This window comes from Salmo salar, chromosome 23 (assembly GCF_965601325.2).
Source record: "Salmo salar chromosome 23, fSalSal1, whole genome shotgun sequence".
Taxonomy (NCBI): Eukaryota; Metazoa; Chordata; class Actinopteri; order Salmoniformes; family Salmonidae; genus Salmo; species Salmo salar.
Window position 1 is genome coordinate 3,158,030 of NC_138313.1, and position 13,837 is coordinate 3,171,866.

A 13,837-nucleotide genomic window follows, 5' to 3' on the forward strand; every position below is an offset into this window, starting at 1 on the left:
TCCCAAACATTAGCAGGAAAGGGGCAAAGCCTGTGGTCTCGTGGATTGTACAATTGTATTCAAACGTGAGGGACTTCAGCGCCTGAGGCCATATGTGCTTTGCTCTCGTCGGCAGGACCCGGATCATGTTTCCCAACGTCCTATTTATCCTTTCACAGGACCCGTTCCCCATAGGATGGTACGGCGTGGTGTGAGACTTCTGAACACCTGCAACACTCAACAGTTTGGCTGTTAAAGCGCTCTCAAAGTTGGCTCCCTGATCTGAGTATACAGCGAGGCATCCCGTAGACACAGAAATAGTTGTTCCATAACTGATGAGCTACTGACTTAGCAGACTGGTTCGGACACAAGAAAGCATGAGCCAATTTGGTAAAGTGGTCAGTAACAACGAGCACATCCAAGGACTTGTTTGAAGAATCTTATGCACACTAGTTCAAGAAGCTCAGTTGTTATTATGCTCTCAACAGAAGCTCTTGCTTCCGGATCAGGAGTCTTGCTCACGACGCATCTCCTTCAGCACTTCACATATGCTTTTACCTCCCTTTCCAGGCCATGCCAGAAGAACCTCTGTCTTGTCAGGTAGACTGTTCTCTGTTAGCCCTGGTGGCCAGCTTCATCATGAACACCCTTCAACACCATTGCTTTCATGGAGGCTGGAACCACATACAGATACGTTTTCCTCTTTGTAACCACATTCTTCGAAACACGATACAGTACACCCATCTTCATGGTCAACTTGTCCCAAATTCTGAGAAGACACAAAACTTCAACACTCATGGGCACACTCTCTCTGCGATGGTCTTCTCCCCCTCTCCACAAAGAAGATCACTCTACTGATCACGTTGTCATCCCGCTGCTTACTCATCAGTAGGTCGTGTGGCAGAACATCAACATCGGTCTGCTCTGATGGCATAACAGCCTGTGGAAGCTGTGGCAACAGCATTGCATGTGATCCCACTTCACCCACCCAGCACCTGTGTGAATGAAGAACAGCTGCAACTTCATGTCTTGATAAAGCACCAGATGGAGAGTCAACAGTAGCCTGACAGCAAATGACCACTTCGTTGTAGTCAGAGGCTTTGTCAAAGGGGTGGTTGGACCAGCGAAACATCTTGCACTCTGTCTGTGCGCACAGCGTATGCTTCAGCTAGTAAGGTCTCGTACGGGACCCTTGTCAGGCGCTGGAGTGCACTAGGTCGTACGAAGGGCTCTCTGCTCAAAACATCTGCAACAACAAAACATTTCCCCCAGGGATGTACTTGATGTCAAACTCGTACGGTGCCAGCTTGGCAACCCATCTCTGTTCACAAGCATCAAGCTTTGGTCAGAATGTATGTCAAGGGATTATTATCCGTCCATACCGTGAACTGCTGTCCCCGTAACCAGTGGTGGAACTTGTCACAGATAGCCATTTCATGGCAAAGAACTCGAGCCTGTGCGCAGGATACCTCGACTGCGCATAACTGAGGGACTTGCTCGCAAAGGCTATAGGTCTCGCTGTAGCTCCCCGTTCCTGCACCTGGGACAGCACAGCACCTAAGCCGTTGCTGGACGCGTCAACCGAGAGTAGAAAGGGTTTGTCGAAGCTGGGGTGGGCCAACAAAACCTGGTCCAGTAAGGCTTGCTTTAGCTGGAATAAGGCCTGTCTGCATTCTGTTGTCCAGTCGGCAGCCGTCAACTTCCTGACAGGTGAGCGTTGCTTCTTTTTCCATCGTGGAGCCTTGTGTCCAGTTGTCAACCCAAAGAGAGGCTTTGCGATGGTCGAGCAACCTTCAATGAACTGTTGGTAATACGCCACCATCCCAAGGAATGACCTCTATTTCTTCTGAGATGGAATGTCAGTGCCATCTTCCATCAGATCAGCTTCTGTTAATCCTTTAATGGCCCTCGCCTTCTCAGGGTCTGTAGCTACACCATCCGCACTAATGATATGCCCCAGAAAATTCACAGACCGAGAAAAAGGCATTTCCACCTAAAGCAGCCAGTGTGTCAGCCTGGTGAGGGAGTGGGTGAGCGTCTTTGATGGTGCGAGCATTGAGCAAACGAAAACCAGTACAGAGTCTCAGGTCTCCAGACTTCTTCCATGTAAGGACAAGGGGTGAGGCGAACTCACTACTAGACCTCTTTATGATTTCATGTTCTTCCATCTCATTCAACGCTTGCTTGAGCTTCTCATAATGATTTAGTGAAAGGCGTCGCTAGGGCATCCGAAAGGGTTTCTCATCACTCAGTTGAATGCGATGAAGACATCCGGAAGCTTTTCCACAATCCAACTTGTGCCGGGAAAAAAATGGACTGGTACTCAGCTATGAGCTGGATGAGTTTCTTCTTACCAGCAGGAGACACTTGACAGGAGTCGATGTCAATATCAGTCAACCCTAAGTCACGTAAGACCTCAGGACGGCTTGAACTGTCAGGTCCGTCAGTATCGTGACGTTGGCTGGAACCATCATCAGTCAGAGTCAAGTCATCTTGGCAGTCAGTGAGTATATCAGCCGTTCTCTGCACTTGCTGCTGTAAGACTGCTGATGAATCATCATTCACACATGAACAGTCAAAGTCCTCTAGAGCCATGCAAGGAAAGACATTGGCTAGAGTGGCGTTTTGTCTCAATGTCACTGTCTTCTGAGAAGGGTTTATCACTAACAGGAAGCTACCCATCCCCCCGCAACAGAGTTACTGTCCTCCCTACCAGGATTGACCTTGGTGTTAACCTTGAACTGCTGGGTTCAATGAGAACAGCACTGCCCGCTGATAGATTTTGAATGTTTCGTAGTCTTCCCCAAACTAAGTGCTCCTGCATAGGCTCTAGAGTCACAGCCCCTTTAAGTCTCACAGTTCCAACTTTGTCAGGTACTTACACTGTCTCTCCATCTCTCCACATTAGCCATCATGTTGATTCGCTTATCCTCCTCACCCCCATCACACACAGGAGTTTAAACCCTCTTCCAGAGATCTCCATTAGTCTTCAGGTGGCGAATTAAGTGCTTTAGGAGATTTCTGCCCAAGACGAGGTCATCACTCTGGCCCTCAACCACCAGTGTAGGCACGGCAACTCTACAGCAGTACACCTCCATCTCCAGCTCACATACTCCCAAAGGCCTCGTCTTCAACCCACCACAACCAACCAAGAGTACCTCTGTAGGACTCAATGATGGACTTTAACACTCCTGCATGCAACAGTTCAGATAAGACCCTAGAACTCAAGGTACAAGCCATGGACCCACTGTCAAGCGTAGCTCTCACTTCCACTTCTCCTCCTATTAACACCTTGGCATAGAATAAATCATCATATGGGGAAAGTCTTTGTGTTCTGCATTATGATACTCTTCTCAGTCTCCATTTGGTCACAAACACTTTTATATACAGACTCCAAATCAACAGCTCTCACTGATGGGGACGCTACAAAAGGCCCAACACTCTCCCCTTCTACATGCAGGCCTACTAGTTTTCCGGGAGCTGAGCAGTGATTACTGTAGGGACTCCACCAGCTGTTCTCAGAGCTGCAGCCTTGGGGCACCGAGAGCGTGCGTGGCCAGCTACATGACAAAGAAAGCAGAGGTGATTGGCCCTGCAGTGAAAGTAAGTATCATGTCCAGCATCCCCGCACACGTTACATGGCCCATTAGACCTCAATTTGCTCCTATTCCCTTTATGGAACTGACGGTTAGAATGTTGTGGCCTCTGCTCCAGCACACGCTCCAGCATTGCAAGGATACGTTCCATTGGTTCAGCTGAGCCCTAAATAGTCTGGGCTGGGAAAGGCAACACATTAGGTAATTCCATGTGGGGCCTCACAGCAGGCATGGTGCGTGGCAAGGCAGCACCAACTTCCTGCTTCATTGTTGCGATGGCTGGGGTCACCTTAGATAAGTGAGAGTACCTCTGCTCCCTCCTGTATTCATCCAACCTCATGAACATCTGCAGCGGTCCACTGCTGTAATGGCTTGCACTTAACCTGTTTGGGATAGGGGGCAGTATTTTCACGGCCGGATAAAAAACGTACCCAATTTAATCTGGTTACTACTCCTGCCCAGAAACTAGAATATGCATATAATTAGTAGTTTTGGATAGAAAACACCCTAAAGTTTCTAAAACTGTTTGAATGGTGTCTGAGTATAACAGAACTCATATGGCAGGCCGAAACCTGAGAAGATTCCATACAGGAAGTGCCCTGTCTGACAATTTGTTGTCCTTCTGTTGCATCTCTATCGTCATTACAGCATCTGTGCTGTAACGTGACATTTTCTAAGGCTTCCATTGTCTCTCAGAAGGCGCCAGAAAGTGGAATGGGGTGTCTGCTGTCTCTGGGCGAAGAACAGCAGCAGAATTTGAGAATTGTCAGCCTGGGGACAGTGAGACAGAGGCGCGTTCACGAGAATTCTAAAAAAATATATTTCAGCCTTTGAATGAATACAACATCGCCCGGTTGGAATATTATCACTATTTTACGAGAAAAATAGCATAAAAATTGATTTTAAACAGCGTTTGACATGCTTCGAAGTACGGTAATGGAATATTTTGAATTTTTTTGTCACGAAATGCGCTCGCACGTCACCCTTAGGATAGTGACCTGAACGCATGAACAAAACGGAGCTATTTGAATATAACTATGAATTATTTGGAACCAAAACGGCATTTGTTGTTGAAGTAGAAGTCCTGGGAGTGCATTCTGACGAAGAACAGCAAAGGTAATCCAATTTTTATAATAGTAATTCTGAGTTTAGGTTGTCCCAAACTTGGTGGGTGTCAAAATAGCTAGCCGTGATGGCCGGGCTATGTACTCAGAATATTGCAAAATGTGCTTTCGCCGAAAAGCTATTTTAAAATCTGACACAGCGATTGCATAAAGGACTTCTGTATCTATAATTCTAAAAATAATTGTTATGTATTTTGTGAACGTTTATCATGAGTAATTTAGTAAATTCACCGGAAGTTTTGGGTGGGTATGCTAGTTCTGAACATTACATGCTAATGTAAAAAGCTGGTTTTTGATATAAATATGAACTTGATTGAACAAAACATGCATGTATTGTATAACAATGTCCTAGGAGTGTCATCTGATGAAGATCAAAGGTTAGTGCTGCATTTAGGTGTGGTTTTGGTGACATATATGCTTGCTTTGAAAATGGCTGTGTGATTATTTTTGGCAGGGTACTCTGCTGACATAATCTAAATGTTTTGCTTTCGCTGTAAAGCCTTTTTGAAATCGGACAATGTGGTTAGATTAACGAGAGTCTTGTCTTTAAAATGGTGTAAAATAGTCATATGTTTGAGAAATTTAAGTTATAGCATTTTTGAGGCATTTGTATTTCACGCCACGCTCTACCATTGGATATTGGTGAGGCGTTCCGCTTGCGGAACGTCTGGCCTTAGATAATTGACAGTTCAGCGTTAGGGCAATGTCTGATGAACATGACCGTGAGCTCACGAGATGGGTCTTCAACACTTTTCTTCTGTATCTTTAGAGAATCTTCAGCAACCTCCATAGCCCTGTTTAGTCTGAGCCAATAGTCGAATGGTTGTTCATCAGTCAGAGGTAATGTGGCATAAAAGTCAGCGAGGGGCATGCTTGAAAAAGCAGTGTCACTAAAATGTTGTTTCAGTATGTCAAAGATGGGACTTGGGCCTTTAGATAAATCAACAGAGAGATTCCTGCGTATGCCCACTTTAACAACAATGCGGGCCCTTCCCACAAGTCTACCCATAACCTCATCTGCTTGGTCCATCACAGATACGCCCCTCTTACGCATCTAAACCATGACCATATCCTCCCACTCATGCACTGTGCACTTTTCAGAGCCGTCCCCCCCTAAAGTACACTGGCTCCCTGATAGAGTTCAATACCAGGTTCAGGCCTGACACATCCATACCCCTAGAGCTGCATGCATTCCCCATAACATTGTCCCCAACATGTCCAACAGTTGCCTTTGACTCCAAACAGGAGGCAATGTTCTCCCCAATGGAATGACCAATCTGCTGTACTATGTCTGCTATGAAATCCATGGAGACTTCCCCACTCACTGTATTTGGCAAACCTCTTTCATACACATCCTTGGGCGTTTCCATGGGTAAACTATCATCAAAACTCCCAAAACCCTCCAGTTTAGACATAGGCGTTCAAGCAACTGGAATTTTGGCTGATCCCCTACCAACAGATGGTGACAGATTAAATGTCAGGAAACCCCTACCTCTCCCAACACCTTCCATCTTAATACCGTAATTTCCGGACTATTGAGCGCACCTGAATATAAGCCGCACCCACAGAATTTAAAAAATATATTTTTAACATAAATAAGCCGCACATGTCTATAAGCCGCAGGTGCCTACCGGTACATTGAAACAAATGAACTTTACACAGGCTTTAACGAAACACGGCTTGTAACAACAACAAAAAATTAGCAGTACGCTTTAGTTGTCTTTTTGCACTGAGTCAATTCCTCACGCTGCCGTTTCCAACGTCTTATCATCGACTCATTAAGACCAAGCTCCCGTGCAGCAGCTTTATTTCCTTTTCCAACAGCCAGATCAATCGCCTTCAACTTGAAAGCTGCATCATATGCATTTCTCCGTGTCTTTGCCATGATGAGGGTGACAAAATGACTACCGTAATCAGAATGATGGGAAGTTTGAGAGCGCTCGATTTAATCTAAACAGTAAACAAAAAAGTTTTTGACCTTAACCCGTTCGGCAATTTCATTGGTCTAATGAAAGCTTCATGCCGCCAAAAAACTGAGCACGTCACAGAATGTGTTTTTTTTTTTAGAAAAAAAATGTAAAGTGGGAAAAATCCATATATTAGCCGCGTCATTGTTTAAGCCTTAAAACCTGTTAGGGCTAGGGGGCAGCATTGACACGGCTGGATAAAAAACATACCCGATTTAATCTGGTTACCACTCCTACTCAGTAACTAGAATATGCATATACTTATTACATATGGATAGAAAACACCCTAAATTTTCTAAAACTGTTTGAATGGTGTCTGTGAGTATAACAGAACTCAAATGGCAGGTCAAAACCTGAGAGATTCCTTTACAGGAAGTGGCCTGTCTGACCATTTCTTGAACTTCTTTTCCATCTCTATCATTTACTAAGGATCTCTGCTCTAACGTGACACTTCCCACGTCTTCCATAGGCTCTCAGAGCCCGGGAAAAAACAGAATGTCGTCATTCCAGCCCCAGGCTGAAACACATTATCGCCTTTCTCAAGTGGCCGATCAAGAGACACTAGCTTATGCGCGTGACCCCGACCGCCCCCGCCTTTGGGATTTTTTCCTCTGTTTGCCGAAAAGGAGATTCCCTGTCGGAATATTATCGCTTTTCTACGAGAAAAATGTCGTAAAAATTGATTTTAAACAGCGGTTGACATGCTTCGAAGTACGGTCATGGAATACTTAGAATTTTATTGTCACGAATTGCGCCAAGCGCGTGACACTTCTTTACTATTTCGGATAGTGTCTGGAACGCACGAACAAAACGCCGCTATTCGGATATAACGATGGATTATTTTGGACCAAACCAACATTTGTTATTGAAGTAGCTGTCCTGGGTGTGTATTCTGACGAAGACAACAAAAGGTAATGAAATTTTTATAATAGTAAATATGATTATGGTGAGTGCTAAACTTGCCGGGTGTCTAAATAGCTAGCCCGTGATGCCTGGGCTATGTACTTAGAATATTGCAAAATGTGCTTTCACCAAAAAGCTATTTTAAAATCGGACATATCGAGTGCATAGAGGAGGTCTGTATCTATAATTCTTAAAATAATTGTTATGCTTTTTGTGAACGTTTATCGTGAGTAATTTAGTAAAATGTTAGCGAATTCCCCGGAAGTTTGCGGGGGGTATGCTAGTTCTGAACGTCACATGCTAATGTAAAAAGCTGGTTTTTGATATAAATATGAACTTGATTGAACAAAACATGCATGTATTGTATAACATAATGTCCTAGGGTTGTCATCTGATGAAGATCATCAAAGGTGAGTGCTGCATTTAGCTGTCTTCTGGGTTTTGGTGACATTATATGCTGGCTTGAAAAATGGGTGTCTGATTATTTCTGGCTTGGTACTCTGCTGACATAATCTAATGTTTTGCTTTCGTTGTAAAGCCTTTTTGAAATCGGACAGTGTGGTTAGATTAACGAGAGTCTTATCTTTAAATGGCTGTAAAATAGTCATATGTTTGAGAAATTGAAGTAATAGGATTTTTAAGGTTTTGAAAATCGCGCCACAGGATAGCCGTGGCTGTTACGTAGGTGGGACGAATTCGTCCCGCCTAGCCTAGAGAGGTTTTAAGCCGCGAGGTTCAAAGCATGGGAAAAAGTTGCGGTTTATAGTCCGGAAATTACGGTAATGGGAAATCAACACAGTAAAATAAAAATTCAAATAGCACACACACACACATTCTAACCTCACGTAAAAATCTAACCTACATCTAGTACACTGGTAAAACTCACCATAGTTATATCAGATATGTTAGAAATGCAAATAAACAAGTAACAAAAGTTATCGTTTATCCGTGAAGAGAAAGTCCCAATCAATATAGAAAGTCTCAGAGAAATCGTCAATTTCGATAATAACGTTGCAGTAGCGCCCTCTTGTGGCGAAATGCGATATCGCCATAAACTGCACCAGCAAAGTCTTACCTGATTCTCCAACGGCAACCACGGCGAAGTTCTGAGATGGAAATCCAGCGAAGGATGATCCGATCCAGAAGAACGGTCACTGCACCACTGTAACAGTACTCTTCTTGTGTTGTGTACAATCAATCATCGACACGAACTCCAATTTGTAGTACCAGTCATGAAGATTTATTCTGATTGAAACAGCACAAAATTACACGTCATGCAATGCATGGCTCACCATCCAACTCTGCACTCAGGCACTGTACAAAATATACAAACCTCCCCACCAGTCACAGTAAGTTGCTAGCTAGTATTAGCTGGAATTCTCTACAACAAAATGCACAACAAATATGCACAAAAACACTACATCTTATGTGTGGTGTTCTAATAACATTTATAAACAAATTGAATAAATTATACATTTAAATCATCACTTGGGAGTATAAAAATCACTTTTGACGTACAGTTCTTTGCAACTAATAACTTTCCGCTGGTTTGGTGCTTGTTCACTGGGACGATTGTAACTGAAACATCCTCCCTCATAAGCAAGCTACGCAAACTAGCCAATAAGATGCCATGTTGAGTAGGTGAAGGCATGACAAAAATAAAGCCAAAACCCCATTGGCTTAACAATAAAGTGGTAAGGGGAATCACCAATATAACCCTGTTACATAAGCAGGTGCAGGCGCTAAATTACGTTAATCACGTTAAGTTAACGTCTTCACGCACTAAGTTAACGCCTATACACGTCAAATAAGCACGTGTAAATGTGCTTGCAGGCGGTCCAACATGCGATAAATAAACGGCTGCAAGCGGTCCTGCACAATCAAATTAACACCTACAGCTGCTATATATACACCTACACACGGTTCTTTAATATGCTAATTTTACTAGCCAATTTCCCTAGCTCCTCCTGTCAACCAGATTTCAGTTTGAAGGAACTTCTTTTTCCACTGCAAGCAGAGTATGAACCTTTACAAGGTAATGAGTTTGTCTTAGAAAATTGTTGTTACTGAATCATGAGTTTTTCAGCTAGTTTACAGTGGAAGGATCTGTTTCTCATCACTGGCTATAAAATTCAGTTAACATTAATCTATCACCAGGATCAGCAGTGTTTAGCATAAGCTAAGTCAGATACTTGCTAGCTAATTTAGCTAATGTCGGTAGCCTCAAACCCCAGCCATATTATATCCTATAGTTAGCCTCAAACTCTGCCCACCCATACTGTTAGTCGCAGTGACTCAGTGAGCGGCGCTGTCTTGTGTTTTATTAAAAGCCCTGCTGGAAAAAAAACTGTCAACATGTGCTTCTACATCTTCATTGCTTGCTGTTCAGGATTTTAGGCTGGGTTTCTGTATAGCACTTTGACATCGGCTGATGTAAATTTATAAATAAATGTGATTGACTATAACAGCCACGGAAACACATTGGACTATGTTAATACTATCAAGGTAAATTACATACTAGCAAGTGTCACACCCTGATCTGTTTCACCTGTCCTTGTGATTGTCTCCACCCCCTCCAAGTGTCGCTTATTTTCCCCAGTGTATTTAGCCCTGTGTTTCCTGTCTCTATGTGCCAGTTTGTCTTGTATGTTTGTCAAGTCAACAAGTGTTTTTTTTTTTTCCCTCTCTGTACTCCTTTTTCGCTTCACTTCTCTTTGCTAGTCCTCCTGGTTTTGACCCTTGCCTGTTTTCTGGACTTAATTCCCACCTGCCTGACCATTCTGCCTGCTCTGACCTTGAGCCTGCCTGCACTTTGGTACCTACTGAACTCTGAACTGGTTTTGATATTTTGCCTGTAAACAACAGTTCTCTTGCCTACCCCTTTTTGGCTTAATAAACACTCCAACCATCTGCATCTGGGTCTCGCCTTGTGCCCGTATAAGCAAGATTGTTGCTTGAATGCAGGGCCAGGAATACATAGATCGGACAATGGAAATACTCCAAAAACATCCTGCTCATAATCCTGGTAGTTCTTGATTTGTGGGCTCTTGTCTTATATTTCTTTATCAAATTGTATTTATATATCCCTTCTAATATCAGCTGATATCTCAAAGTGCTGTCCAGAAACCCAGCCTAAAACCCCAAACAGCAAGCGATGCAGGTGTAGAAGCACGGTGGTTAGGAAAAACTCCCTAGAAAGGCCGACACCTAGAAAGGAACCAGGCTATGAGGGGTGGCCAGTCCTCTTCTGGCTGGGCTGGGTGGAGATTATAACAGAACATAGCCAAGATGTTCAAATGTTCATAAATGACCAGCATGGTCAAATAATCATCACAGTAGTTGTTGACGGTGCAGCAGGTCAGCACCTCAGGAGTAAATGTCAGCTGGCTTTTCATAGCCGATCATTGCGAGTATCTCTACCACTCCTGCGGTCTCTAGAGAGTTGAAAACAGCAGGTCTGGGACAGGTAGCACGTCCAGTGAACAGGGCAGGGTTCCATAGCTGCAGGCAGGACAGTTGAAACTGGAGCAGCAGCACAGCCAGGTGGACTGGGGACAGCAAGGAGTCATCATGCCAGGTAGTCCTGAGGCATGGTCCGAGGGCTCAGGTCCTCCGAGAGTGAGAAAAACTAACTAAAGGAAGACAAGCTACCTAAACGTGACTTATTGGCTAGTACTGACGCAGGACATGTTTTTGAGTTACATTTTTAGCCAAAAGCCTTATATTTAAGCAAAACAACAGCTGAAGGTAGGCATCTTCTTCAGCCTGACTGGCTGTCATTTCAATGCTAGCGTTAGCTCGCGATTAGCATGAAGACACTGAAAGCTCACATAAAGCAAGTTTGGCTAGTGACAACCTTGTAAAACCTTTGCTGACATCTACAACATAGCTTTCGTACAGAGTAGACTTTAATGTGCACGTTAACTTTGTTTTTGGAATATTTACATTCCATTGAAGCGTATTAGGGTAAAATAACTTCAGGCATATACCCAGTACTATATATTACTGCTTCAAAGGAATAGGGTTCCCATTCCTTTCGCTTTATTTTCACACAATTGTGTCTTGCAGAAGGGAACCATGAAGAGGAGCTTGGAGTGGGCAAGGGGGAAGATAACGCAGCAGAGAAGACCAGATTCATCAAGTGTCACAGTTAATTCTGGTGATTCTCACTTGGTTGGTATGCACAACACGGCAAGGTATGCAGCATTGAGCCCAATCAAATATCCAATGTTATTAAAAATATCCCAGTCTACGGTCAAGCAACATTTAATGTCAGTTGTGTGTTAATGTTATGAACTACAAACAATCTATGGTTCTTGGAGTTAATGTGTCAATTGAAAGTGACTACAATTAGAAATGATTTTAAAATCACTGTGCCAGTAAAGATTACAAAAAAGGAATCTGCTCTTATGGTTCTGTATACATTTTTTCCAGACACTTCCATCCGACACTCTTGTAAATGTTTGACGTCAGGCAAACGTCTTCAGCCACCGTAGGATGGAGAGCCGCTGGTTGGCATTTTTGACTGTAGTGTCTGTGTGGGTGTACCAGGAAAGGACGATTGAAGTTATGTCCCCATGATATCGAAGCTTCCCACTGCAGCCCAGTCGATATCGATTTTAAAAACTGGAACAATAGATATCATGTAGCAAAAATTCACTGGACCAACTCCAGTTTGCCTATTGTCCCAACAAATGTCAATTCTACATTTTACATAAATCAGAGGGCGTTTTCTTTTATAGCTCTGCTTTCAACACCATCCTGACTCACAAACTGGTTAGCAGACTCAGGTCTCTGGGGGTAAACCCTGTAATAACAAATTAGATCTTTTACATGATCACAAGAACGTGTATCCCCAGAATGGACCCAACACCTAAACATGCTGACGACACTACCGTGATACACCTGATCACCAGTGATCATGAGTACATGAAGGAGCTGTGGGACCTGTCATAATTGTGATAGGACAACAGTCTCAGCGTAAGCAAAATGAAGTAGATGGTGAGACTTAATGACCATTCTCCCATCTACTGTACATTGACATGGAGATGATCAACAGCTTCAAGTTCCTGGGCACCCTGATATCCCTTTCTGCCCTCAGTCACTTCACTCATAAAGTCCCACCAGTGCTTCTCCACTACCCTCATCAACTTGCTGCACCATGACCTATGTACCAACTACAGTGTATATTTTTATTGCCATAACACATGTAAATGGAATGCCCATATTTACTGTAATATTTATGGTAACATTGCACGTATTGTAATATACTCCCTTGACATACATGACTTAACTACTGTTCATAATGCTCAGTTTACCCACTAAGAAATCATACATTTATTAAAATATTAAAGCTGCATTATGTATTACTGTGTCCAATTGACTCTGGTTGGTTGTAATGTTTTAGAAAAGTTTCACGACACAACTTTTTTGTTGTTGCTGATGGACAATCCTGTCGGAAACTTTCATAATATCAATCCTTTTGGGACACATCACCAATTAACATTGGCTGCAGTATTCCGAACTTACTAGGTAGTCATTGTCACGGCTCCTCCTCTGCAGTGCAGGGGTGGTTCCCCCTGCAGGCAGAGGAGGGTCGTTAGTGATTGCAGCTGGTGTGATTGGAGCCACCTGGGCTCAGGGTATTTAACCAACTGCTCCACTAACCTCTGTCTGGTCTGGCTCCTCGCTGAGCTTCTGGCTTGCTGGCCTTGCTCTCTTTCTCCCTGCTCCTCCAGGTATGATCCGGTTTTGTTTGCTCCTTTGTAGCTGTATTTAGTTTCCACTCAGTCATGTTTACACATACATATTCACGCATCCATGCACCTTACATACACCTTACATTATGACAGTTCCACACCTCATTCCTTTTTTCTTTGTTTATAGTTAATAGTTTTGTTTTATAATAAAGAACGTTTTGAATTGGCCTATACCAGTTGTCGATGTCCTCTCATTTTTGCCACAGGCTATGATAAACTGATTAATCGTTTAATTGTAATTAACTAGGAGATCGGGGCACCAAGGAGAATATTCAGATTACAAAGTTATAATTTTCCTAATAACTTTCCTATATTATAATATAGGCCGATTATCTTCTGGTTTAAATGGTGTATTTTACCTCTAGTCCAGGCTCATTCCAAACGTCGTAAATTGTTGTATCTGCACGAACCCAGTCTTTACTAAAATCATCCATACATCAATTGTCTTAAAATCATTTATTTACTACACTAAGTAATTAACAGAAAACATACAAACAGTAATTATCGTC

At 43.2% G+C, this 13,837-nt stretch overlaps 1 long non-coding RNA gene across 1 annotated transcript; it reads left to right on the plus strand.

The window, feature by feature from the left end:
* Positions 1–9,464: 9,464 nt before the first annotated feature.
* On the plus strand, positions 9,465–12,254 carry LOC106583896 (uncharacterized). Its single transcript, XR_001323643.3, has 3 exons — positions 9,465–9,604; positions 11,638–11,765; positions 12,004–12,254. It is a non-coding gene; the product is annotated as an uncharacterized LOC106583896 (long non-coding RNA).
* The last annotated feature ends 1,583 nt before the right edge of the window (positions 12,255–13,837 follow it).